The sequence below is a fragment of the Pogona vitticeps genome, chromosome 3 (genome assembly GCF_051106095.1).
Source record: "Pogona vitticeps strain Pit_001003342236 chromosome 3, PviZW2.1, whole genome shotgun sequence".
In the NCBI taxonomy this organism is placed as follows: Eukaryota; Metazoa; Chordata; class Lepidosauria; order Squamata; family Agamidae; genus Pogona; species Pogona vitticeps.
The window spans coordinates 155,485,538-155,510,944 of NC_135785.1; the positions used below are offsets into that span (position 1 = coordinate 155,485,538).

Here is a 25,407-nt window from a genome sequence, read left to right on the forward strand (position 1 = left end):
TGGTATTCTGGTACAGCAAAAATAAAAACAAAAGTTTTTTGTTATGAAAGACAGGATGACAATGGGATGTTGTTTGCACCTGAGCGGTCCCTCATTTCAAATGGCCTGAATAGCCACTGTGACATTCCTCCTGGGAGGATGTAGGAAAAGCAATTTGGTGCTGTTTTGCTGCAGACTGAAGGTACAGCTTCACGTAATAGAATACTTGGGCACAACAGAGCGATTCCTGCAGATAGAAAACTAGCATGTCAGGTAAAATAAACCTCAGTAGAACTATTCTTTTAAAAAAAAAAAATCCCAGCATCCCTAGGAGAAAAGGAGGAGAACAGACTAACATTTGCCAGGGAAGAGAGTGTGTGAGCCATCCAATACCAGCAGCTTGCTTCCTGCTGCCCACTCTTCTCCTAAAAAAATGCTACTTCCTGTCAGTACCAGGCCCCTTCTTGTGTGAGGCAGCAGCCATCTTTTCCACCTCCTCAACTGTTTCAGCTTCTGGGATAAAAGGATAAACACCTGTTAGTTGTCACTAACTGTAGGCAAAGAGGGTTAACCTGTTCAGGAGACATGGGGGTGAAGGCCAAATCTCAGTTGGAAGAAAGAGGATTAACAGGCCAAACCTTCTTCATTATTTGCTTGCCTGCTTCTATACATCTGCAGAGCTACTACAGTTTAAGTCTGCTGAGTGCCAGTGGAAGGATCTTTCTATAAGAGGGAGGGCAACAAACAGAAACAGAAAATAACCATTTGAACTATACAGAACAGTGGGAGATTTGTAGTAAAAGGTAACTACTGTAGTATGAGAGAGGGGCGCACAACTGGCTATTACTGCCCCCAATGTACTACATATTTCAAGTAGCTGTGGTGGTAGGTGCCCTGCATTGAAAACTTCAATATCCAATATCACTTTGTGAATGAGAAAAGAACTATACAGGATTGGATCCTGCATAGGTGTGCTGCTACAGTGCATAGGCATGCTGCTACAGTGTGTATTACAGAGCCATGAGGTGTGTTAATTTGCTTTGCTAGGCTTCACTGTACAGGTGTAGATGAGAACTAGGGGATGGGGAAGCAGAATCCCTGTGGTCCATCATGATTTCATTACAAGTGTGCCACTGTGTAGTCTTCCAGCTTTGAGTATGTCTATTTAGAGGTGGATGCCTGGGACAAAATTCTTGTGCTGGTGTACTGACGCTCTGCTACTCAACAGTCTTCCATGCCATTCTCTATTATTTTAAAATATATTTTAAAATATTTTTAGAAGCAAATGCAGAATCCCTTTCCCTGCAACAATGCCTGTTTGGCCAGGAAAGAGTTAAAAAGTTCTACTTGGATAACTTCTAACCAGCCCTAGGATAGGGTTCCATATCACAGTCAAGTCCCATTGAAATCAATGCCTAGTGTGCTTTTCTCTGGATCTATGGATTATTGTTTAAATAATGATTTAAAATATAATGGAATTAATAAATACTGTGTATTACTAGGATAAACTGGCTGGATAGCTCAATGGTTTCAGTATCTGACTGGAAAGCCAGTGCTTGGGAGCTCCATTCCTCTCTATGCCTCTTAGGAGAAGATTCAGCCTTTGTGGCCTTGGGCAAGCCGCAGAGTCCCAGGGTATCCCCAAAAGAAGGGAAGGATAAACCATTTCTGTGTATTCTCTACATAGAAGACTTTGGAAAGGGTTGCCATAAGTCAGAACTGACTTAATGGCACACAATTATTAATAATTATTACTAGGATCAGAGCGTGCTGCGTATAAACTATGAAAAACATCACTACAAACCTAGCAAAAATATGCTATGAAGATGGAACAGAACATTTCAAATATGTCAAGAAGATTAGTTCTCAAACATCATCATTGGTCGTATTATCCCATTATTTTAATTTAATTATGCTAATTCACTTCACATTTTATTAGGCACGTTTTCTATCTGACAGTAGACATAAAACTTAATATATTTCAAGTACAGCAGAGTAATCTAAGTTTCTGTGTTGGCTCAGGCTGTCCTCTTAATAGCAACTCACAATATACTTCTACAGAGGTTAACAAGCAGAACAATCCTTTGGAATGGAGGGAGAAAACTAAAGGCTAGGGAACTGTCAGGTCTAAAACATTGCCAAACTCTTCCCAGGCGATTTTGAGCCAGCCTACAGAAAAGTTCCATGCCAGGTTTATTTTGTAGAAACTCCTGGGTTATGGGTTTTGCTCTTTGAAACATTTTGCAAACATGGTCCATGATAAATTGAACCTGGTATCCTACCCACCCAATTGTTACAATTGTGCTGAATTCATTTGGGTACAATTGGATTTGGTTGCCATTCTCTCAGTACCTTCATTTACTATTGTTGCATGCCGCCAAGTCAACTCCCACTTTTTGCAACCCTATGAATGAGTGATCTCCAAAATGTCCTTCCCTCAACAGCCACTTTAAAATTGAGACTGTGACTTCTTTTGTGAAGTCAATCCATCCAATATAGATCCTTAGATTTATAGCTTCCTTAAATGATACCAAAGCAAAACTGTAATCCAATCTTTCTTCAAACCTATACTTTTAATAAAGGTTGCTTGCAATATTACAGTAAAGAAGGTCAGTTAGTAACAGTCAAGTCAAATTTCCAAACCTGTGTTTACAGGTGTTTTTCAGATATAATTCCTAGATATTAAGATATTATAGTAGCGTTAACCGCTAACACTTAGTAGTTTTGTGGTTGAACTCAATCTAAGTGTGGCTAATCAAATGATAAGTGTAATTATAGATACTTTTCCTTTGTGGAGGGAGGCTGTGTATGCACATCTGCTCTCTGGAGAAGATATACTCATATCTACAATGTTAGATATAAAGAGGGGTTTTTTTCAGAATTAGTTTAAAAAAACAGTGTTAATGCATTAATTTGAATGTGTTACTTCCCCAAGTTCTGTGTGAGAGCTTAAAGTCCTATACCTAAATAGGTGAATTTATCACTTTTTATTTTTAAAAACAAGCTCAATTTGTATTCATTCTGTTTCTGAAGAAAACTACAAAATATAATTAAAATAATGAATTAAACAAAATATTCACCGATCTTTTCCCAAAGCAAACCAGTTAATTATTAGCATAATCTTCAAACCAGTTCATTACTAGAATACAATCAGGCAAACAATAATCACTACCATGACCAGCTGCCATTATGTACTCAACTGAGCTAAAGGAATATGTTATCTTTTCAAAGAAGTGGAGTCAAAGAATGCCTTAAAAGACACTGGGAGAACTAGTCTTCAGTAACTCTACTCCAGCTGGATTATGCTGGCTGTGATTCTCAGAGGGTAAAGAGATGTTTTCGCAATTTGATGTCCCTGAATTGCTTTTCTGGATTTTTCCTGAGTTGCTAACATACTTGAGAGGCTCCAAGGTGAGTCTTCCTTGGTCAAAGGTCAATGAAACATTACATTATCAGGTTGCAAAGATATAGAAGAGGGCAGCATTTGTTCCCTTTAAACTGAATCCATCTGCAGCCCATTTGAATTCTGCTTTGGGTGATCCTGGGCCTTGGAAGCAGAGTGCCTTACGGCCAGGTTTGTGAAGACAGGCCAGCAACTGTTCCAACAACAATCTCCCTCCTTCACAGAAAGGGAGATGCCAGCAACCAAAACATTGCAGCCATGGTGTGTTGGGGCTTACTTATACTTAGGTTTGCTCAGATCTTGGCAGCAGAAGCATTCAGAAATTAAAGCCTACCACTCCATCCTGTAGCCTCTAATAGCTTCGCCATGATGAAAGGGACCCCAACAGAGCCTCAAACATTTTGGGAAGGAGGGGTAAGATTCTGTAATTCCTAATCCTCCTCAAAAAACCCACCTATTATGGCTGATGATGTAATCAGCCTTACATGGAGTAAATTAAAGCAACAGGATTTCAGCTGTTTGATATTATGGTTTTGTTGCTAACTCACCTAACTTTTACTGTTTTCCTATCACTGCTGGTTAGTTCCGCCATATGAAAGTTGTTCCTTCCAATGATAAGAAAGAAAGAAAGAAAGAAAGAAAGAAAGAAAGAAAGAAAGAAAGAAAGAAAGAAAGAAAGAAAGAAAGAAAGAAAGAAAGAAAGAAAAAGTAGTACCATAAAGCAGACACATAGGACCTTTCTACTCACTCTTGAACCATTTGAACTGAAAACAACTTTTGCAGTATATTATCCAAACATTTTTAGCATCTTAGAAGATTTCATTGCATTCACAAAAATTCTGACATTAACTTTGAAATTTATTATCCCTTAATTGTGATGCTTCTCTGAAAATTCCAGAACTTCCCTCAAATACTTTGCACCATCTTTATGTGGCTGAAATTCAAGGAGAGGACCCAGCTACTACAAATTATTTGTGCTGGGGGCACATATCCTGGCACACTGTGCATAGTGCACTGACAACTTCCAAGTTACTCACTTCCTTCCTGCACCCCTTCCTTTGGGAGGCCAGGTTGGCATTCTTGTCTTTCAGACAGCAAGCAAGGACATTCTGTTTTGGGCAGGCTGAAAACAACTGAACACAACTGAGTTTATTTGCTTCTCTTGAAAGTCGCTTTTTTCATCTGCATATTCTAAAATTATTTTTATTACAATAGCAGTTTTAGAATACTGTATATTTCATTCTTTTTAATGTTAATAATTTAACTGTTTTTAATTGGGTTTTTCCCAGCTGTATATGAGGCTCCTTTGGTGCCTCAGCTGGGAAAAATGTACCATAAATATAAAGTATGTATTATCACCATCAACCTGTCTTGCCCATACTACAATGCGGGACAGCATGCATGCTATAGTTACGTGAAAAATAAGTAATATGTTTACACATACACTTCCCCAAAACAAACCAAAAACATTTCCATGGCAAAATTTATACTTTTGAAGGCTCCAAAATGTATATGATAGACATATACACATATGTGTGCAAATGCACGCCAACACTCCCGAACACTATACATGTAGCAAAAGAGGACTCATTTCTTATACCATATTCAAGTGTTACAACTCAGTGGAAGCCTCTCTTCACACACACACATTGCCCTCCCAGCCCGGAAATAAAGAGGCGAGACACAGGTTGTTGGATTAAAACTTGGGCCACAACTTTATTAACTGTTCAAACTAAATCCCCCGACTACAAGGGGGCCTAAATGTAGTCCAATATTCTTCCAAATACAGAGCAGTCTCAACCTCTGGACTATTATAGAGCAGGGTGAGCTCCTAGTCCTGAATCGTGCTGTCATCTGTACAGCACATCTTCAGGTGCTTAGTGACTATGGTATCCGCCACTGTCTCAGCCCATTGAGCCTTGTGACCCTAAGTGAACTGTTAGCCGGGAGGTCACCCTATGAATAAACCCACCTGTCCTCAGGTGCCCGATTGGGTCCACCTGACCAAGAGATGGAATAATTTTTGCACCACGTGTCCTCCATGAACTAACCCCGACTCTTCTCTTCACACTACCCACACCTGTGACCAAATGTGGCTTTAACTACTCACATATCATTTTAATTTATTTAAATTAACCACATCCCACTGTAAGAAAGGGATGGGCGAAACTGCACTTGCATCCTTTGGGCCAATTTAGGATTCAGGCCAAAAATTCCCATCTGGCTCCACAGGCAACCAGCTAGTCTCACCTTCAGGGTAGGCGGGAGGGATGCTCAACAGATGAAAGGAAGAAGCTGAGCTGGAGGGACCTTTCTTTTTTGAAGGCTGTGTCCCTCCTCCCCTCCAGAGGTGGCATCATTCATCTCCGACGCCGCTTTTCCAAATGGGAGGGCAAAGCGACCGCGCCATGGTGACTCAGCACCATGGTGGAGCGAACACACACACAGAGAGAAAAGAAAAGAAGAAAAAGGAATCATTTAAGGACTACTCATCTGTCATCACTTCCATGTCCTTCCTACATGTGGAAGGTAATCAGTCTAGAGGAGCCATTGTCAATGGGGGTCATATGGTTCCCTGTTGGCCCTGACACATTTGAAGGGGCCACAGAGGGGAAACACATTTTCACACACCATCCTATAAGGTTCATTATGTGACTTGCCCAATCCTGATTTGGGCTTTATTTCTTTCATACTGTCCTTTATGGACATGTTCCCCCACCCCCCACCCCAAAAAAAAGGTTGAGAATGGCATGACCCTGCAATGTTTGTGAGCTCTCCACATGAAATGAGACATGGGGAAATCAAGCTGCCAAATTGCACGGCTTTGTCTCCTCCGTGTATAGGAGGGTGATTAAACTGGAGATGGAGGAGGCAGAGCTAGAAGGCGCTTCTCTATATTTAAGCTTTTTGTCATATATATGAAACCAGAATAGAGCTCCGTTCCTTCCTAGCCTTCCCTGGGGATGCCAAGGGTCAAACTCAGGAACTAGGACATAAAGACCACAAGTTCTACACTGCCACAATCTAATCTGCAGTGGCTTCAGAGCCAACCAGTACTCTGAGTCATGAGACTCAGCTGGTAGAGTGATTATGGTAGTGAATTTGTGAATGTTTGAAGACAGCACACACAATCATATTTAGTTGTGTGGTGATGCCCTGGAGACAGAAGACAGAAAACATTCCTTCACTATAGAGGCAAACAGACCAAATACTCTTCCTTTACCATTCATTCTTTGTGAACAACAGAGCATCTTTTCCAGGCTCCATCCCTGCAAATTAATGAAATGAGGGAAGGGAGGAGAATGCAAGAAAATATTTATTAAAATTCATCATTTATGTTCTTTTTATGTAACTGGGCTCTTCTGGAAATAGAATCTCACATTTATATCACAATATGTCATATGGGTATGTTGCTAATTAGTTGTGTAAGAGGAATTTATATATCATTAGACACTATTAAATGAACTTTTAAAAACTACATTTTACAGTAATGGTATCCACTTGGGATATGTCTATCATTAGCACTTCTTTAAAGAGGATATGGAGGTAACAACAATGGGCTGAGTAAATTGAAAAATTGTTAAAACTTTATGTATGTCATCTCAGAAGATTATGTTAAGTGGTGCTGGGTGGCACTGCTTGTGCAAGTAAAATGGATGTAAATTAAACTCTACAGAATCATAATCCTTAAAATGTTAATGCAATGTATGGCTATGTTTTCTCCACAGAGAAAAAAAATGAGATAAAAATTACAAAAGGTCATCTACGGCAGTGGTTCTTAACCTTGGGTTACTCAGGTGTTTTTGGACTGCAACTCCCAGAAGCCTTCACCACCAGCTGTGCTGGCTGGGGTTTCTGGGAGTTGTAGTTCAAAAACACCTGAGTAACTGAAGGTTAAGAACCACTGATCTACGCCAGTGGTTCTCAAATTAGGGTCCCCAGATGTTCTTGGATTGCAATTCCCAGAAGCTGTCACCACTTGCTATGCTGGCCAGGATTTCTGGAAGTTACAGTCCAAGAACATCTGGGGACTCAAGTTTGAGAACCATTGAACTTGTCCACCCATGAGTACCATGTAGCAAATAAGCACTCAGAGACCTTTAATACAGAGGTCCCCAACCCCCAGTCTGTGGCCTGGTGCTAGTCTGTGGCCATGGCAGGACCAGGCCATGGAGCCAGATCTCCTGCCCCCCACCCCCCCATGCACCCCATCTGCACACACAGCTTGCCTACACACACACATGGGTGCCCCGCCCACCCGCAAGTGCATCCCACCCACCAGCAAGCATGCCCCATCTATCTGTGCATGAGTGTGAGCACGCCCCACCCATGAATGCACCCTGCCCTCCATGCATGCATGCAAGCACACGCATGTGCATGCCCCACCTATCCATGCATGCGTATGAGTGTGCCCCACCCATCCACAAACACGCCACAGCATGTGCGCAAGCACCCCGCCCACCCGTGAGCATGCCCCATCCATCCATGAGTGCACCCCCCACTAGTATGGGGGTGCCCCCCCACAGACCCCATCACCCCAACTGGTCTGCTGTTCAGAAAAGGTTGGGGACCACTGCTCTAATAGATGAACTGAAGATCTGCCACACACACACTAAGATATACTCATTTGTTCTTGGACTATACTACTTCAGACTGCAAATGAGAAGGCTGGCATGTACAATTGCCAGAGGAGGAAAAGCCATCACATGTCAGAAAGAAGGCAGAAAGGGAGCAATTCACCCTGACATCTTGATTTCTATGCCAGGGAAGTGGCCATGCTGGTTAAGGGATTCTGAAAGTCGTGGTCTTTTCTAAGGTCCGATTATGTTTACCTATAGCTACATGTGCAGAGAAACATTCAATTCTTCAAAAAACTCTCTGATTTATGAATGTGGATTATTGTGCTTCTGTACCCACAATTCAAAAATCCAGGAAATGGACCATGTTGCCAGCAGGAAAAAGGATGCCATTCACACTTGAGCTTACTTCCATTCATGAAGCGACACCAAACAAAGAAAAACTCCTGGAAGGTTGACTACTTTTTTGATCAGTTAATCACTTCTCACCAAATACAATGCAATTGTCAGGGCTGTTTTTCAACAAGTGTGAATGGTAATGAGCAGACAAGGGTATCCTGTAGAGCCTCTTGTCTGCTGCCATTGGTATTTTCAGCATTCAGGCTGCCCTTTGCTAGGTAAAGCTTCGCATCCTTCTTCCTGCTGGCAGCGTGGACACAATATTGTGCAGCAATATCGGGCCATTTCCTGGCTTTTTGAGTTTTGGGTACAGAAGCACGTTCATAAATTGGAGGCTTTTTGAAGAATTTAATTTCCTGGCTTTTTGAAATGGGAATTTAAATATATACATGCTACCCACAAATTCAATCAGAAATTTCCCTCATATACAATTACTCAGTCGTAGCGGATTCCAGAAGATTAGCATATGATCTGTACTATAACACTCAGTTTGACCAAACTCTGGGAGGCAGTGGAAGACAGGAGGGCCTGGAGTGCTCTGGTCCATGGGGTCACGAAGAGTTGGACACAACTTGACAACTAAACAACAACAACATGATAATCAGAGAAGACAAAAGTGAGAACTGTTTGGATGTGCCTAAAGTCCCTGTGTGCCAAAATATTTTGAAAGGTTGTTTTGGAGTTCATGAAGGTGTGAGCAGGTAGAACACTTAAAATGAAGAAACATACACATGCTTTAACCTCTTTTTGAAACTAATGTTGCCATGTTTCCTCCATCAAATGCAGACTGGAAAGCTATGTTCCAAATTCCAGTCCCATTCTTTAAATTAGGCAAGCTGAGGAAGGAAAGCTGTATTGAACCAAAACCTCTAAGGATATGTTGTGTGTATGTTTTTGTAGTATATATGCTGCTATAAAATAATGCTCTGAAGGAAGTTGATGTCAGATTGTATCCAGGCAGTGGTACCTGCAGAATGTGGAGGAGGCTTAGTGTGATAAATCTAAATGCTATCATATACTGCAAGGGAAGAATGCATAATTCTCTATAATCTCCTGCTATAATGGTCTGGAGGAAAGAGTCTATACAACCTCATAAAGCATTCTTTGAATTTAGTCAGACTCGGCTACCCAGTAGGAACAAGAGGATCTGTCAATTTATTATGTTTCTGTTCCTTGATTCATTCTTTGCACTATTGTAAGCATTTTGTGACCATTTTCTCTTTGAATACACAATTTAGTGTGTAATTTTTTTGAGAAAAAATTCCTCTGAGGTATGAACAACTCAGGTTAACATTGTGATTGAATGCAGATTTACATTCTGACTAAAATAAGAACCAATTACAGATATAATTATCCCCATTCCTAAGATGTGTTTCCCTGTGGTTGCCAACTCCATTCATTGGACTCTGCCTATTAATATAATCTCCACACACAGGACTGACATTTGTAGGTCAAAAATAAACTGGGCTGGAGACTGAGTATTAAAGAGATAGGCCAAAACTAGAGATGGGGACAAATTTTTTAAAAATGGTGATTCATTGTGATCCATTATTCATCAAGGTTAATGGATCAATGAATACAAATATATGAATATTCTTTGATGAATCAACAAATCAATTTGTCTGCACTTTAACTGGCTATAACACTGGCCCCCAACCACCTAGAGACACCAATTTTGCAGGGAAGCTTCCTCAGACACTTTCCTACAACCCCTGAACATTGGATCACAGATCCCTGAGTGATATAGTCACAAAGAAGACCCCCAAGGAAAGATCCGCCCAGATACCTAGAGACTCCAGAATCACAATGGAGCTTCCTAAGTCTTTCCCCAACATGCTTGCCAACTTTGGTGAAGACTGTATATTGGACATCCGAGTTATTCACCCACAAATTGGGTCCCCCCAGGAGAGTTTGCCACATGACACAGAAGCCCACCAGCCACAGATCAGCTGATCAGAAATTGATAGGCAGCTGCCCCCACACTCAACCACCCCAACAGTTGACCCCCACACTACTTCCTTTCCCTACTTTAGCCCCCACCCAACTCCCACCGACACCCCCTTACCTTAATAGCTGCTACAGAGGTCTCCATCAGGCCCTTGCAGCCACAGCGTGTAAAAAGGGAGAATGGCTGCCCTTTGGAAAGATGGCAGCTGTGACTTCACTTAGGGTAGGGAAGTGGCAGCTGCCATCTTTGCAAAGGGCAGCCAGTCTCCATTTTTACATGTGTGGCTCCAAGGCCAGAAGACCTCGGCAGCAGCAATTAAGGTAAGAGGGTGGTGGTGGTGGTGGTGGGGTAGGCTGTGGTATTGGGTGGCTGTGTGGGGTGGTGGCTGCCTTTCTGCTGCTGATCAGCTGATCGGCGGCCAGTAGGCAGAATGTTTTTTGTGGTTTTTTTTAATACAAAGGACAAATAAAAAGGGGTAAATATTCATCCCTTTGTATTCGTCAGGGTCTCTGGAACCCACAAATACGGATTGACGAATATTTAATGAATTGGCTATATTGTTGGAAAAAGCAATCTGTTTTTATATTCATCCCCATCTCTAGCCAAAACCCTATTGCATAGTGTAGTACATTTTTACTCTAACTGTGACGTAGGATGCAAAAGTAAGTAATGCATATGGTACTTCCAAAAGGATGCTGCTTTTTATTTTTCACATCAGATTTGAACTGGCAGGCTTTTAAAAACAAGATACTTCCAAAAGTAGGATTGTCCTTTGGAAGCTGTTGTAACAGAGAATCGTACACCATAAAGGAAGACTTATGGGCACCATACTTCCTCTGCATTGTCTTGACCCAAGGACTATTGTGAGGACAGAGGAATATTGAAATACCATGAAGTAGAGCATCTTTCTATACTGAACTAGGAAGACCAGTCTCATAATGCCTGTTGTGACAAGAGAATAACCTTTATCATTTCCATTTAGAATGTGTAACTTGCTGTCAGTCAGTTTATAGAACAATAGATAGGTATCTTCTTAGAGAACTGTGCAGGAATCTATTAACCTTCCATTTCACACAAAGGTGTCTCTAATATAGCATCTCTAGACAAGATTATCCAGCATCATAATGGTTGTTTTCTGGTCAGATCCCAAATTCTGCAACCAAATGCTGTTTCACTCCTTGTTTGTTTGTTTTAACAGCAGTACTAATGTGGTGGCTGTATAATCAGGAGTGAAAGCAACATTTTATTTCTGCGTTGAATGCAAACAGCACATCTCTGAGATGTTATAAATCCATCTGGTGCCTCAGCAACAGGATTTTGGTGGAAATTAACAAAACCAACCCTATCTACACCAATAAATTGAGGATTTTGTACATAGTACCAAAATATGTCTGTAATCCTACTTGTCATAGTGTGTGGCACAAAAAAGAAATTCCTGTCACTTACCACTCTTTCAGTCATATCTAGGACCATTTTCTAAGAAGATTCATTATAGCTGACCTCTCTATTGGAGTTCTGATGTCAACAAAGAAGATACAAACATATACCTGCTATTCTTAGGATATGAATACCTTGAAAAATGAACAAAACCATTTTTAAAAGCTATCCTAACAGAATAATGTTCACAGCTAGAGATGGGGACGAATATAAAAACGGATTGGCTTTTTCGACGAAAATAGCCAATTCTTTAAATATTCATCCCTTCATATTTGTGGGTTCCAGAGACCCCCACCAATATAAAGGGCTGAATATTTACCCGTTTTTATTCATCCTTCGTATTACAAAACAAAACATTCTGCCTACCAGCTGCTGATCAGTTGATCGGTGGCCAATAGGCAGCCACCCACCCCCACCGCCACCCATCCCCACCAATATCCCCTCACCTTAATTGCCACTGCCAATGTCTCCATCCGGCCTCCCAGGCACGGTGTGTAAAAATGGAAACTGGTTGCCCTTTGCAAAGATGGTGGGTGCAGCTTCATTTAGGGTAGGAAACCTGCAGCTGCCATCTTTGCAAAGGGCAGCCGCGTGATGGGGGTAACAGCAGGGGGGCGGAGGCGAGGGCGGATTTTTTAAAATAAACCCCTGTGAATTGATGAATAATTTTGCTATTCATCACTTCATGGACGCAACTTCATGCTTCATGAGTTGTCAACTTTTGATGACTCATGAAGCGGGATGACTCGCCAAAATGGTGAGTCGTCCCCATCTCTATTCACAACACACAGGACCATATATTCCACCAAATTCTTTTCATATCAATGGCAGTAAGAGAGGCTGGTCTTCAGTAATGTTGCCAATGCTAAATATAGTGGCACAGAAGCCATGGTAGTTTTCTTCTTTTAAAGCTATATTTTAGGTTTTAAATAAGTTTGGGAAGCATGTGCCTTGTTCTAAAGGAGAATCACACTGTTGCAGAATTTTGAATGTTGGCTAAACTCCTCTAACTGTGCAGCAGAAGTGCATGGGTTCACACAGCAGAATTAGTGTCAAGTTCCCCAGAGTAGTCTATCTCTTTTTTTCTCATCAACTGGCATTTACAGTCTTATTAACTCACTTGAGACATTAGCTGGAGAAAGAATAAAAATGTATCTTTACTTGCATTTGAACAGATAACTGAAGTAAACAACATGACTGCTTTGAGCAACAGGTCTCAATGGACTCACTGACTGCTTTCAGCAGACTCCTTGAATAATCTAACAGCCAGTAGACTAAAAGAGAGGAGGAAAGGGCTTAAGCAAAGAGGCAAAACTGTCTTTGAAACAGAGGCAGGGCAGGAACAATTGGTTACTGCTAGATTTATTGACAGTCGTCCCAGCCAATAAAGGACCCTCCCAACCAGACCTATTAAAGGCAGCATGCAAGGTTGAAATTACTCCAGCACACAGTTCCTGAAGCCTCCAGGAAGAAGAAAAAACAATATGACTCCCAGATACCTTGCTTGAAATGTAAGAATGTCCCAAATCAGACTAGAGGCATGACTTCTCATGGTTTCATCACCTGCTTTCAGTGGTGAGTGGCAGTGGGACATGGGTAAAAAGGTGTGGGTTCAGAGAGGGAATCAATGTGTGACCCACTGTCTTGCCTACTAGCACTGTGAAAAAGCTTTAAATATTGAATTTTCTCATTGTTGCATGGGACCTATGGTGGCCCTTACATAGTTTTCAAGGTATGTGATAAATATTGAATTACTTAACCAGATTTGCAGTAAGGGAATTAAAGCTTATAATTAATTTTAGGAATAATACTGTGATTTTTTTTCTTTAATGTCAGCAGAATTTTTAAAACAATGTCATGTAAATTGCATGTAATGGGTTACATCCAGTAGTAAGTCACAGCTACGGCAGGGCCAGTGGGGAAATGGTCAGTCAACTCCTCTGTAAGTTCCATTTATTCAAGAAACCTACTCTAGTTGTGACTTACTACAGAATTTCAGCCAGTGTTTCATGAGGAGATTGCATACTTTTCTGGGAAATTTAATTCAATGTTAATTTAAAAAGGAAGATAAAACATAAGAGTAGGCCTAGGAAGTGGTGTCAAGCATAAACAATAATAAATATAGCACCAACAACAATTGTAAGTATTCCTGAGTGTGGGTTATTTCTTGCAAATCGCCCAGCAAAAGTTGAATGTCTGTCACCTCCCCCAAAACCACCCTAGCTTGCTGATGATAGTGGAGGAGAGTTCTGGATCTGTACATTTTCCCCAGATGCCCTCTGCATTTGTATGCTACTCATGAGGGCACAACATATTTCATGCATTCATTAATTAAATGTATATCTTCCTTCAGACAACCACTTAAAGTCATGCTCAGGCAGCTAACAATAATATAATACAGATAAAAGCAATCCCTGTTGAAATAGAACACTTTAAATACAGAGTGTTAAAAAGAAAGAAATTGGGTTCAGCCAGTTAAAAACCATTCAGCAATGGATATTCTTAAATGCCCAAGGCCTGCTTGAAAGACACTTGGAGACAATCAACTTCACCTCTTGCAAGGATGTGGTTAAAACCTTTGAGGTTGATGGGTTGGCTACCTCCCATCATACTGAATGATTCAGAACAGTTTTCTGTGTTGGATTGAACCCTTCTGTTATGCTATCTACAATATGTGTGTGCATGTGAGGGGGGGAAAGTGTGTTTAGATAGATAGATAAAATATCTTTAATTTGATGGAGAAATTAATTCTTATGAAAATTCCAGTTTAATTATGAAGTGAGAGTCTGCCATTAACATTTGTTTTGAATTAATTATTCAATATTTTATAAAATCATAGCTTAAGAATAATTAATTTAAGACTTCTGTTCCATTCATCAAGAAAGCAGCAGCAATAGCAACAGCTGGGTATGAAGCGTAAGAGGCTGACATTCAAGGCAAAGAACAGTCTGGTGTCTGAACAAGCCAGATGACGCCAATAGTCTTTTTAAGGCTCCGCCGTAAGGCCATTAAGAGTTTTGCTGCTAGTTTATAAAATACTTTTGCAAAATTACACTGCAGTAGTACAATGTAATAAACGTTAAGCATGCAAAACCAGTCTGTATCTTACTTAATTCTCTTATGACATACTGCTGGCACTACAAGCTTAGCAGCATATCATTTTCTTGGATCTGACAGTGAAAGGCTGAGACCTAGGGGCAGGACCTTGGCAGTGTCACACCAAGGGGGTCCATATCATGTCACAGGGCTCAGAGATGTATGAAATAAGAAAAAGTGGTGGAAGAACTGCAAGCTTCATTCTGTTCCAGGATTCAAAAAAGATTTGTTGGTTCAGAAGTATCTAATTCTGAGTGTTTCTGTTTTGCACCAGGCTCTGTGTGATGGAGTATGACACTCTAACAAAAAGCTAAGTATATCTCACAGAACTGAAATCTGCTCACTTTTCTTCTAAACTTCAGAAAACCTTTTTTTTATTGTTTATTTTATTAACTGCTGGCATCTAGCTTTTAAAGCGGCCTTTTAAGGGTTCAAATAAGTTCAGAGAAGGTGAAATTATGTTTAAAGGGCATGTTATATACCCTTTGCAATTTTTTTTTGGACTTATATACTGCCCCATAGCGCTACAAGCACTCTCCGGGCGGTTTAGAATTTAATTATACAGGCTACACATTGCCCCCCCCTCCCAGCAAGCTGGGTACTCATTTTACCGACCTCGGAAGGATGGAAGGCTGAGTCAACCTTGAGCCGGCTACCTGGGATTAGAACCCCAGGTCGTGAGCACAGTTTTAGCTGCAGTACAGCATTTTGTTTTTTGGGTAGCTCTGGGAGATACCTGGAAGTTTCTGTAGGGCAATGAGTCTACATACAAACTGTAGGGCACACTCTGGCTAACCCAGACATGGACTTATGAAAATGAACGGCAAAATCTTGGGTTGCCTGGTCAACAGAGTATTCCTTGACATTCATGGCCAAAGTGTGAGACCTTGAGAATGGAGCCCAATATAACCAATTATCTTAGTTTACAACAAAATCATTGGTTAGATTAGTCATAGTTGCTATAGCTGTTAACAGTTCTCTCAGTGTGAAAATCCAGTTTGCTTTAATGTGAGGTAGGCAGGAAAATCAGATGCATAAATATAGGATGAGTGCCAGTTGACTTGGCAGTAGTCCATGTGAAAAAAGAACTAGAGAACTTAGGAAACCACAAGATAAACAGGAATCAACAGTGCAATGTGTTGACAAAAAAAAGTAAATGCTTCCTAGAGCAGGGCAAGCTCCTATTACTGAATTGTGCTGTCCTATGAACAGCATGCTTTTAGTTGCTCTATGAAATGGTACCTCCCTACCAGCTCTTCCCATCAAGCCTCGAGACACTAAATGGGCAGCTGGCAAGGAGGTCCTTCCATATAGGACACCTCTCACCTGGTAGTCGATAGGCTCGACCTGCCAGCGAGATGTCCTAATTTTTTGCAACCTCGTGCCAACATGAACTCGCCCCTACTTTTTTCCTATCACTACCCGAGGCTGTGACCGGAACTGACATTAACTGAACTCTGTTTACATGTGTATTTATAATGCCACACCCTGTAGTTAATAATCGGATGGGCGAAAATGCACCCGCAACCTTAAGCCAATTAGGATACGGGTCACAAATTCCCATCCAGCTCCAGAGGCAGCCAGCTAGCCTCACTCTTAAACTAAGGGTGGGCAGGAGGGACTGCTGGCTCAATGGGCAAACGAGGCTGAGACATGAAAACGAAGCCTTTTTGAAAGCTCCAGCTTCCCTCCCCTCTGAAGGCAGTGTCAACTGTGCAATGCCGCTTTCTGAGCAGGAGGGCAAAGCATCCCCGCCACAGCAGGAGAGCGCCAGGGTGGAGCAGACAGTTCTGGGTACAAGCTTTTAAGAAAGATATTGACAAACTGGAACATGCCAAGAGGAGGGCAACTAAGATGCTTTGGAAACTAAGACCTATGAAGAATGGTTGAGGGAATTCAACATGTTTAGCCTGGAGAAGAGAAGGCTGAGAGGCACTATGATAGTCATCTTCAAGTACTTGATGGGCAGTCATGTGGAAGATGGAGCAAACTTGTTTTCTATTGCTAATGTGAGGAGATTCTGAGGTAATAGATTCAAAATATAAGGAAGGTGACTTCACATAAACATTAAAATAAACTTTCTGGACTGTAAGAACTGCTCAGCAATAGAATGGATTATCTTTCATTGCAGATTTTTAAAATGGAGGCAAAATGACCACTTATTTGAAAGCTATAGCTGTGGATTTCTTGTTCCAGCAAGGATGTTTATTTGATAGATCCCTTCTAGTTCTACAATTTTATTATTGTATTGTAATCTCTTTAAATCATTTTACTTTTGTATCTGTGTATATAAACTGGCATATGCAGTTTTATGCAAGTCAGTGCCTTCTAACGACTAAACAACAACAAAGTGGTCATTCTGTGCATGGACCATGGTAAGACATGGCATATATTGGGCTGATGGATTTCCTCCTCTCTCCTTTTCTGTGGGCCAGAGCAGGAGATCCAAATAATTTCTTTGCTGTAGTTTTAAGGTTTTTTTTTTTTCATATCAGCACAGTGCACAATTTAAAATAATGGACATATAGGAAATACAGGTAAATTTAAAAACAAATTTAAAATGTTAAGATTTAACATTTAGAATGTTAATTTAGAATGTTAAGACTGTTTTTCACCCAAAATGGGGTACTTCAACAGTTTTATCTTGGCCATAAGTGCACACTGATTGAACTTCTCCATCATCACAGAAACTTTGTCCGCTATCCAAGTAGCCCCATTTTACTTGATTTTAGTTTAAACTAACCAGAGTTAATAAGCAAACTCAGGAAGCTATGATTGTTCAAAATCTAGTTAGCAATAAACCAGGATCAGAAATCACATTTATTTCTAGCCTGCTCTAGGAAACTAAACTTTAAATTAACTAGGGCTCCCTGAGTTAGTTAGTTCAATGCAGAAGGAAGGACATCTGGGTGGGGTGCCTGTATGCAAGCTTGAGGCTTCTTACAGCTTGCACATGTTAGAGGAAAATAAATTTCCCCCCATTATATGTGAACCAACTCTTTGTCTCTATAGAGAGTGTTCTTTCCTGCTCAGAGGGGAGGATCAGTTAATATTTTTGCAGTGTTGTAGTAGAAATAATACTTTTCACTATCTAGAAAGTACTGTTTTGGCATCATAGTATGTGTAAAGTGCAGTGTCTAATAATATTATCTCTGGGTTTTTTTTTAACAACCTTAAGAGAAAATGACAACACAGAAAGACATATCAAATGGGAAACTGTTCCAAGATTTTAAAACTCTGTTGCTTGGAAGTATAACAGCACATACAATTTTTGTAATAATGATGTAGCTGGTTGGATTCCTTTGAAATGTCCTAATGAGCCCCATGACCAGACTGCAGTTCTTCCCCTTTGAACCTTTTCTGCAACCAGAGGTCTAACAGTTATGATTAAAACATTCACGTTGCTTTATCCTGCAGCTACCAGTAACCACTGAACACTGGAAATCCGCCACTGTGGTTTACGGAGAAACACTAATCAATAAAGCTGGAAGAAACAAAGTTAACTCTTTCCACTGGGATTCTTACTAATCAAGAAGAATACACACTGACACACATTTCCCTCTCTCAAAGCTGTCTGGAAAACTCAGTGAGAGGGAGCATCCTGAGGCAGAAGCATTCAATTCTCCATTGTGCTGTGTAGTAGAACAGCTGGGCTGTGTGGCTGTAGGAAAACTACACAGTCACAGAGTGCCCCCAGAAATAAGGGCTGTTGAACGACTGTTGAATACTCTATACCTACCTCAGAATTGAGTTGAAGTACATTGTTATTATTATATAACTAACACATTGTAGTTCATATATCTAAGACACCATTCGGATAACTCTCCGTTTTAAAAATAAAATATGTGACCCATCAAAATAGCAGTTTGTTTAGTTTGATATACACATGCATACATATTAGCAAAAACTGGCTGGATAGCTCAGTGGTTTATGTATCTGGCTACAGAGCCAGAGGCTGGGAGTTTGATTTCCCACTGTGGAAAAGAGCCAGCTTGTGTGGCTTTGGGCAAGCTGCACAGCCCCAGGGCACCCCTGAAAAAGGGAATGGTAATCTACTTCTGAGTACTCTCTACCTGGAAAACCCTGAAAAAAGGGTCTTCGTAAGTGAGAACTGACTTGATGACACATGGCTGTTATGAGTACTAAAAAAGGTTAATAGTCTTTGCTCATACAAGAGACAGATAACAAATTAGCATAGAATTATAGCATCAAAGCTTGGAAATAAAATAATTGCTACTTCACCCTTGCTATACTATGTTTATGCTTAAAAAAAGAGGGATGTCTCCTTTCCTAGGCAAACACTCTCCTGCTTGCTTTACTGTTGGATACCCTCTAAATAATGTGCAGGAAATAGCACTGAAGTTCAGAATTGAACTATATGGCACATAATCCCCACCTAATTGAAGTCAATGGCAAATCTTGCATTGATTTTGTGGGAGTTGTTTGTGACCTAAATTAACAACTCATATTTCCTTCTGATACTTATCTACATTTCTCTTTCCTGGTGGCTTATATTCACGACTACAGCACATTACTCCTGATATATATCAAGTTGTAACATTCTACGATTTCCTTTGCCCCTTGCTTGGTCGGCTAATTTGGAAGGAAATCAATAGAATATAGACTTGTTCCTAGTACACCAATGGACATTGTACTGAAATTGTAATAAGATCCTTTGCTGAGGGTTCATAAATCTGTTTCTTGACATAAAGGCTTACCCGCTTCTACAGTTTCTTACTTACCAGCGTCAGTGGCAAATCACTGTAAGTGAATCCAACTGTTGACCTACCTAACGCACTGCATAGACATTTAGATCAGGTCATTCACTTTGAGAAATCTCATCCTTAAGCATTGTTTTTAATCAGCACTGTTTGTTTATTTATTTATTTATTTATTTATTTATTTATTTATTTATTTATTTATTTATTTATTTATTTATTTAATATCCCACCTATCTGGTCGGGTCAGGACCACTCTAGGCGGCTAGCAATCATAAAATGAGACAATAAAAATATATAACAATTCAACTAACAAAAGCATTTCACAGAACAGAAGACACAATAAGAGAGGAAAGAGGGGGCGTCATGAATTATCTGATGGGAAGGCCTGCCGAAACATCCATGTCTTTAATTGATTCTTAAAGATACCCAGCGAGGGACCCCTACAAATCTCAGGAGGTAGATTATTCCAGAGGCGAGGAGCCACTGCCAAGAAGGCCCGATTTCTTGTCTTTTCCTTCCAGGCCTCCCTCGGCGTTAGGCTCCTCAGCCTCACCTCCTGGCTCGCACAAGTGATACGGGTAGATCTTGGTGGGAGTAGGCGTTCTGCCAAGTATCGAGGCCCTAAGCCGCTGTTGTTGTTGCTGTTGTTCTTTAGTACGATGGGAACATCCATTTGGCTCAACTATGTCTGGGCCATTTTCTTGCTGAAGTTCTGTTCTTTTGGCAGGATTCAGTATGAACAAGAGAGGGAAACTCACATCGCTTGTAAGCATGGAAAGTTCATGCTATCTAAAGATTATAAAGAACTTTTCTCTTTAAAAAAGCTCTTCTAAAGAGCTAAACTTTCACAAAAGAAGCATGGCCTGAGAGAAAGGTTAGCACAGCATATTAAGCATTCCTCAAAAAAAAAGGGGGGGGAAGAGGAAAGAAAGAAAAATACATTGATAAGATTTTCTTGTAGGAGGAAAAAAAGTCACTGAAAGATATTCTACAGTGAATGGACAATCCAAATGCATTGGCAGTAAATTCTACATTTCTCTCATTAATGTATAATATTTCCCTCCTCTAATCCCCAAGGGAACTCTTTTGTAACTTTTAGAGATCTTACACTGTTTAGAAGAATACTTATGAGAAAGAGATTCCAGCAAACACTTCTGGTGAGGCAATACTTTTTAATGTGAGCACTCTCTCTTAATATGAATTCAGTCTTACCCTGCATCTTCTTTCCATCTGCCTGTGATGTCAAGGCACAATGAATTAAATGCTGTGATATAGAAGTGCGATTTTTATCAGCACACCTTGGGTAGAAATGTCACCATATTTTTCACCGGAAATAAAGCATCAACCTGCCACTTTGAAAGATGAGAACTCTGTGATAACCTTGTGCAGAGAACTTTGAAACCACTTTTTGTACAAATAGGATTTACAACGTGGCTTTAATTGATTATTTTATCTCGCCTCCAACGATGGCCCCAGCAGAATTATTCTGTGACTTTAGTGGCAGAGGGCTTGCTAAGGTGGCAAATATGTACATGCTTCAAAATGCAGGTGGGGGTTGATGTGATAGACAGCTCAGACATTCCCAGGCTCTGGTCTTTAAGCATTGAGTCATCTGGCTCCTAAAGAGAAAGGCAGAGCATGCGGGTATCCTGATATTTGTACTCCAATTCCCACGGATCTCCTATGATCCTGATGGGATCCTTATTAAGGACCTCACTAGTCTCTCCATGGTTCTTCTCACCCCATTAAGAACTAGGCCAGCACCCCCTTTGTATCTTTGAAGGGAAAAAAGGCAAGAGTTATTCTTGCCTTCTGGAGGAAGGCACAATCCAGACAATGGTACACAATAGCTGTATGGAGGATGCCTTGGAACTTTTGTTTTGCTGATTGATTGATTGATTGATTGATTGATTGATTGATTGATTGATTGATTGATTGATTGATTGATTGATTGATTTGTATGCCACATTTCTTCCAACAAAGGGACCCAAGGCGGCTCACAGCATTAAAATTTGCACACTGATTGGCAGGTCCACTGAACTGTTTTGAAGGCTGGAGACATGTTCACCAAGCAGAAGTTTCCAATGCTTGCTATTCTTTACTATCTCACCTGGGAATAAATCCCAAGGATGCCTGTGGACTTAATCTGCAGTAAACATGCTTAGAATTATGCTATAAATATTTTTTCTCTCTCTTCTTCAGGGTTATTCCACCAGCTGCAGTGTGCTCTATAGAGGGAGCATGGAAACAACATCTAAACCTTCAGTTCTGTTTGAAAACAGGCAAACAAATATTATTTTAAGATATTATATTTATAGCATAACAAAAGCAGAAAAGTTGTGTTGACCCCAATTTACACCACTGAGATTTTTATGTTGTTTTTAAAAAATCAAAATATAAACTATTACTTACATTTTAAATTTTTATTCTTAGTCTCTGTTTCAAATGTGCATATTCTCAAAAGAGAATGAAACAGAAGTACATATATATAAAGAAGAGGTAAAGATGGAATATTAGGGATGTGCACGGTGAAAACATTCAATTTGCTTTCGTTTTGGGTTCTTTTGAGGGCTGCTCAGTTTCAAGTTTGTTCAGGTACAAGTTCTTTTGATCAGCCTGAAAATATCCAAATCTTTCAGGTTTGTTCACTTGAGTTATCCTAAACTGGTTTCTGATGCTACAGCCAATTAAGCCCAGAGAACCCTCAAAAGTAGCCCCCCCCCCAAAAAAAAAGATACCACCAGGGCAAGAGAACATACAATGATCCACTCAGAAAGTGTGCAACAGCAAAAGTATGTGAGAAAGGGAAAAAACCAAACCAGTTATTCTCATACCTATGAAGGCATTCTATAGGCCATATGTATAAACAAAAACGTGGCTTGATTTGGATTTCATGTATAGGTTCTTTCCATGTGTCTAAAGCAGTGGTCCCCAATCTTGGGCCTCCAGATGTTCTTGGACTTCAACTCCCAGAAATCCTGGCCAGCAGAGGTGGTGGTGAAGGCTTCTGGGAGTTGTAGTCCAAGAACATCTGGCGGCCCAAGGTTGGGGACTGCTGGTCTAAAGGACTTTTTTGACTGGAAGACTCCTGCAAAACTGACTGCCATAAGTGCAAGGGGTGCCTTGTAGATGTGGGCGGGCACCTCACCCCAAAATTTAGAAGAGACGTACTCCCTAGCTCTGGTCATGGCCCATCCTTGGTGCAAGGCATTGTGTAATCCTTTGCATATGGCACATAATGCAGTGTTTGTCATTAGGTCATGCACAGTAATTCACAAGACTTTGCACATTCACAGAAGAAAACTGCTGCCAGAATTCCTCCAGCAAATCAGTACATCCAGTACTCTGAGTATAGTTCCAATCATATGAAGGACAGTATAGGCAAACAATGTTATCCACAAAGTTTCTTCAATGTGTGAACAATTCTTCTGAGGGATTCTGGACTAAGCACCAAATCACACATGCTTTGGGGTTAGAAATTCATACACATGCTTTGCTTGTTTTGCATTTCTGTGAATACGGGAAAATGTGTTGGACATCACACATTGAAAATGATGACAAAAGAACATGTAGCTGTCTAAACTATGCACAAATACATGTATGTCAATGGGAACATGAGTCTATTGACAGATGCACTGCAAAATGCTCACAAAATATGTATGGATGTTTTCTGTTAAAAAAATCCCTAAAGAACAAACTTGAAAATAGTGGGAGGAAGGAGAGAGAAAAATGTACCCCTTCCCAACCAGTGAATTAAGTAAATGGATTAACATAATAATCGTGACACCATGCTAAGTGTGGAAAATTTGGAATTGGCTGCCCTCTTTGGCAAACAGATGGAATTGGCCTTATAAGTTTAATGTTTGCTAAAATTACTGTTTCTCCTGTATCCAGCTACCACAGGTTTGCAAGAGCAATGTGCTGGTAGTGATTGCCTTAAATACAATCAAATTTTACTCCCTAGCAATAATTCTAACCTCAGTCAATCTCTGTTTTATTATTTCTTTGTCTGCACTGGAGATGGAAAACATCCTCAATTTAATATTATCAGAAAATTTAATGGATGTTCTATTTACTCCACCTCTAAAATCAGTAATATATTTTTTTAAATCAAGCTGGCTCTGACACTAGTCTAGTTGGCACTTCTGTGGGATGACTCTCCACTTTAATGAAATTAGCTCTGCCCTTTTTTCATTATCAGTCTTCCTCTCTCTTTCTTTCCATGCAGGCAGAGTTGATATCCAAGCCATTGACATTAACTGAGACATTTCTCATTTATATTTCCTATCTGGAAAAACTACATCTTCTTTGCTTTCATGTGAGGCTCTGGATACATCTACACTGTGTGTGTGTTGACAAGTCAGAACTGACTTATAGTGACCCTAATAAAGCTTTCAAGGGGACGTGGTGGCGCTGCGGATTAAACGGCAGAAGCCTCTGTGCTGCAAGGTCAGAAGACCTGCAGTCATAAGATCGAATCAATGCGACGGAGTGAGCCCCCATCACTTGTCCCAGCTCCCACTAACCTAGCAGTTCGAAAGCAAGCAAAATACAGCAATGTGTGTAGATAAATATTTACCACCATGGTGGAAAGGTAACAGCGTTCTGTGTCTAGTGACCACGGAAGATTGTCTTTGGACAAATGGCAGCTCTATGAGTTGGAAACAGAGTTGAGCATCACCCCCTAGAGTTGGACATGACTGGACAAATTGTCAAGGGAAATCTTTACCTTTACCTTAATAAAGCTTTCAAGCTAGGTGGAGACTGGTCTAACATCACTAGAATGCAGCGTGTGGCTCTCTGCTTTTAGATTTTGGAACAAGGTAATACAGTCGTGCCCCGCTGGATGATTACCCCACTCCATGATGAATCCACATTACATTGCCGTTTTTGCAATCACTTTTGCAATTGCAAAACAATGTTTTAAATGGGTGAATTTCGCTTCTCGTTGATCAGTTCCCTGTTTCAGGAACCGATTTCGCTTTACGACGATCAGCAAACAGCTGATCGTTGAGTTTCAAAATGGCCACCGGCTTTCAAAATGGCCCTCACTGTTTTCTAGGATGGATTCCTCACTATACAGGCACCGAAAATGGCCGCCGTAAGGAGGATCTTCGCTCGACGAGCAGGTATTCATCCCATTGGAACGCATTAACTGGGTTTTAATGCATTTCAATGGGTTTTTTATTTCATTTGACGATGTTTTCGCTCTACAGCGATTTTGCTGGAACGAATTAACATTGTCAAGTGAGGCACCACTGTACATGCTGATCTATCTATGGGATATCTTACCCTTCTAAAGAAAGATGTCCATAACAGCTCATGGCCTAAATGTTTTCCAGCCAAACTGTATCTATTACAGTTCTCTTTGGACTTTCTTTATGCCCAGGAACCCAAGGCAGCCAACTCTATCTTAGAAAAGCGGATCAGGGACATTGACTTTCAGTATTCCATTTCAATAGCTTGCAAAACATGCTCTATCTTGCACCTTGGCCTGAACTATAATTTCTCCCAAAGTGCTAGTTATTTAGAGAATTTGATTATCACAAAATACAGGCACGTCTTCTCAAGAGCCCAATTTAACTGTCTCCAATCTGCAATTTTAGATGGGCGATATTCTGGCACCCCTTATGAAAAAAAAATGTGCCCTTGTAAGGACAGAGAAATAGAAACTGTGAAGCACATCCTTTTGGAGTGTAATTTTTACAGAAACGAGCATATCAAATTCCTCAAGCCCATAATGAATGTCTTCCCAGGTAGGACTCTGATTTAGCATACAAAATATTTATTAAGCGACACAAACAAGATAACCATCGAATCAGTGGACAAATTCCTTCTCTCTGCTCA

At 40.5% G+C, this 25,407-nt stretch overlaps 1 long non-coding RNA gene across 1 annotated transcript in view; it reads left to right on the forward strand.

Moving 5' to 3' along the window:
* The window catches only part of LOC144588462 (uncharacterized), a 67,423-nt gene extending 48,888 nt beyond the window's left edge, over nucleotides 1-18,535 (forward strand). Inside the window, exon 2 of the long non-coding RNA XR_013544038.1 lies at nucleotides 18,257-18,535. This is a non-coding gene — a long non-coding RNA (uncharacterized LOC144588462). The remainder of the gene's footprint in view (nucleotides 1-18,256) is intronic.
* The last annotated feature ends 6,872 nt before the right edge of the window (nucleotides 18,536-25,407 follow it).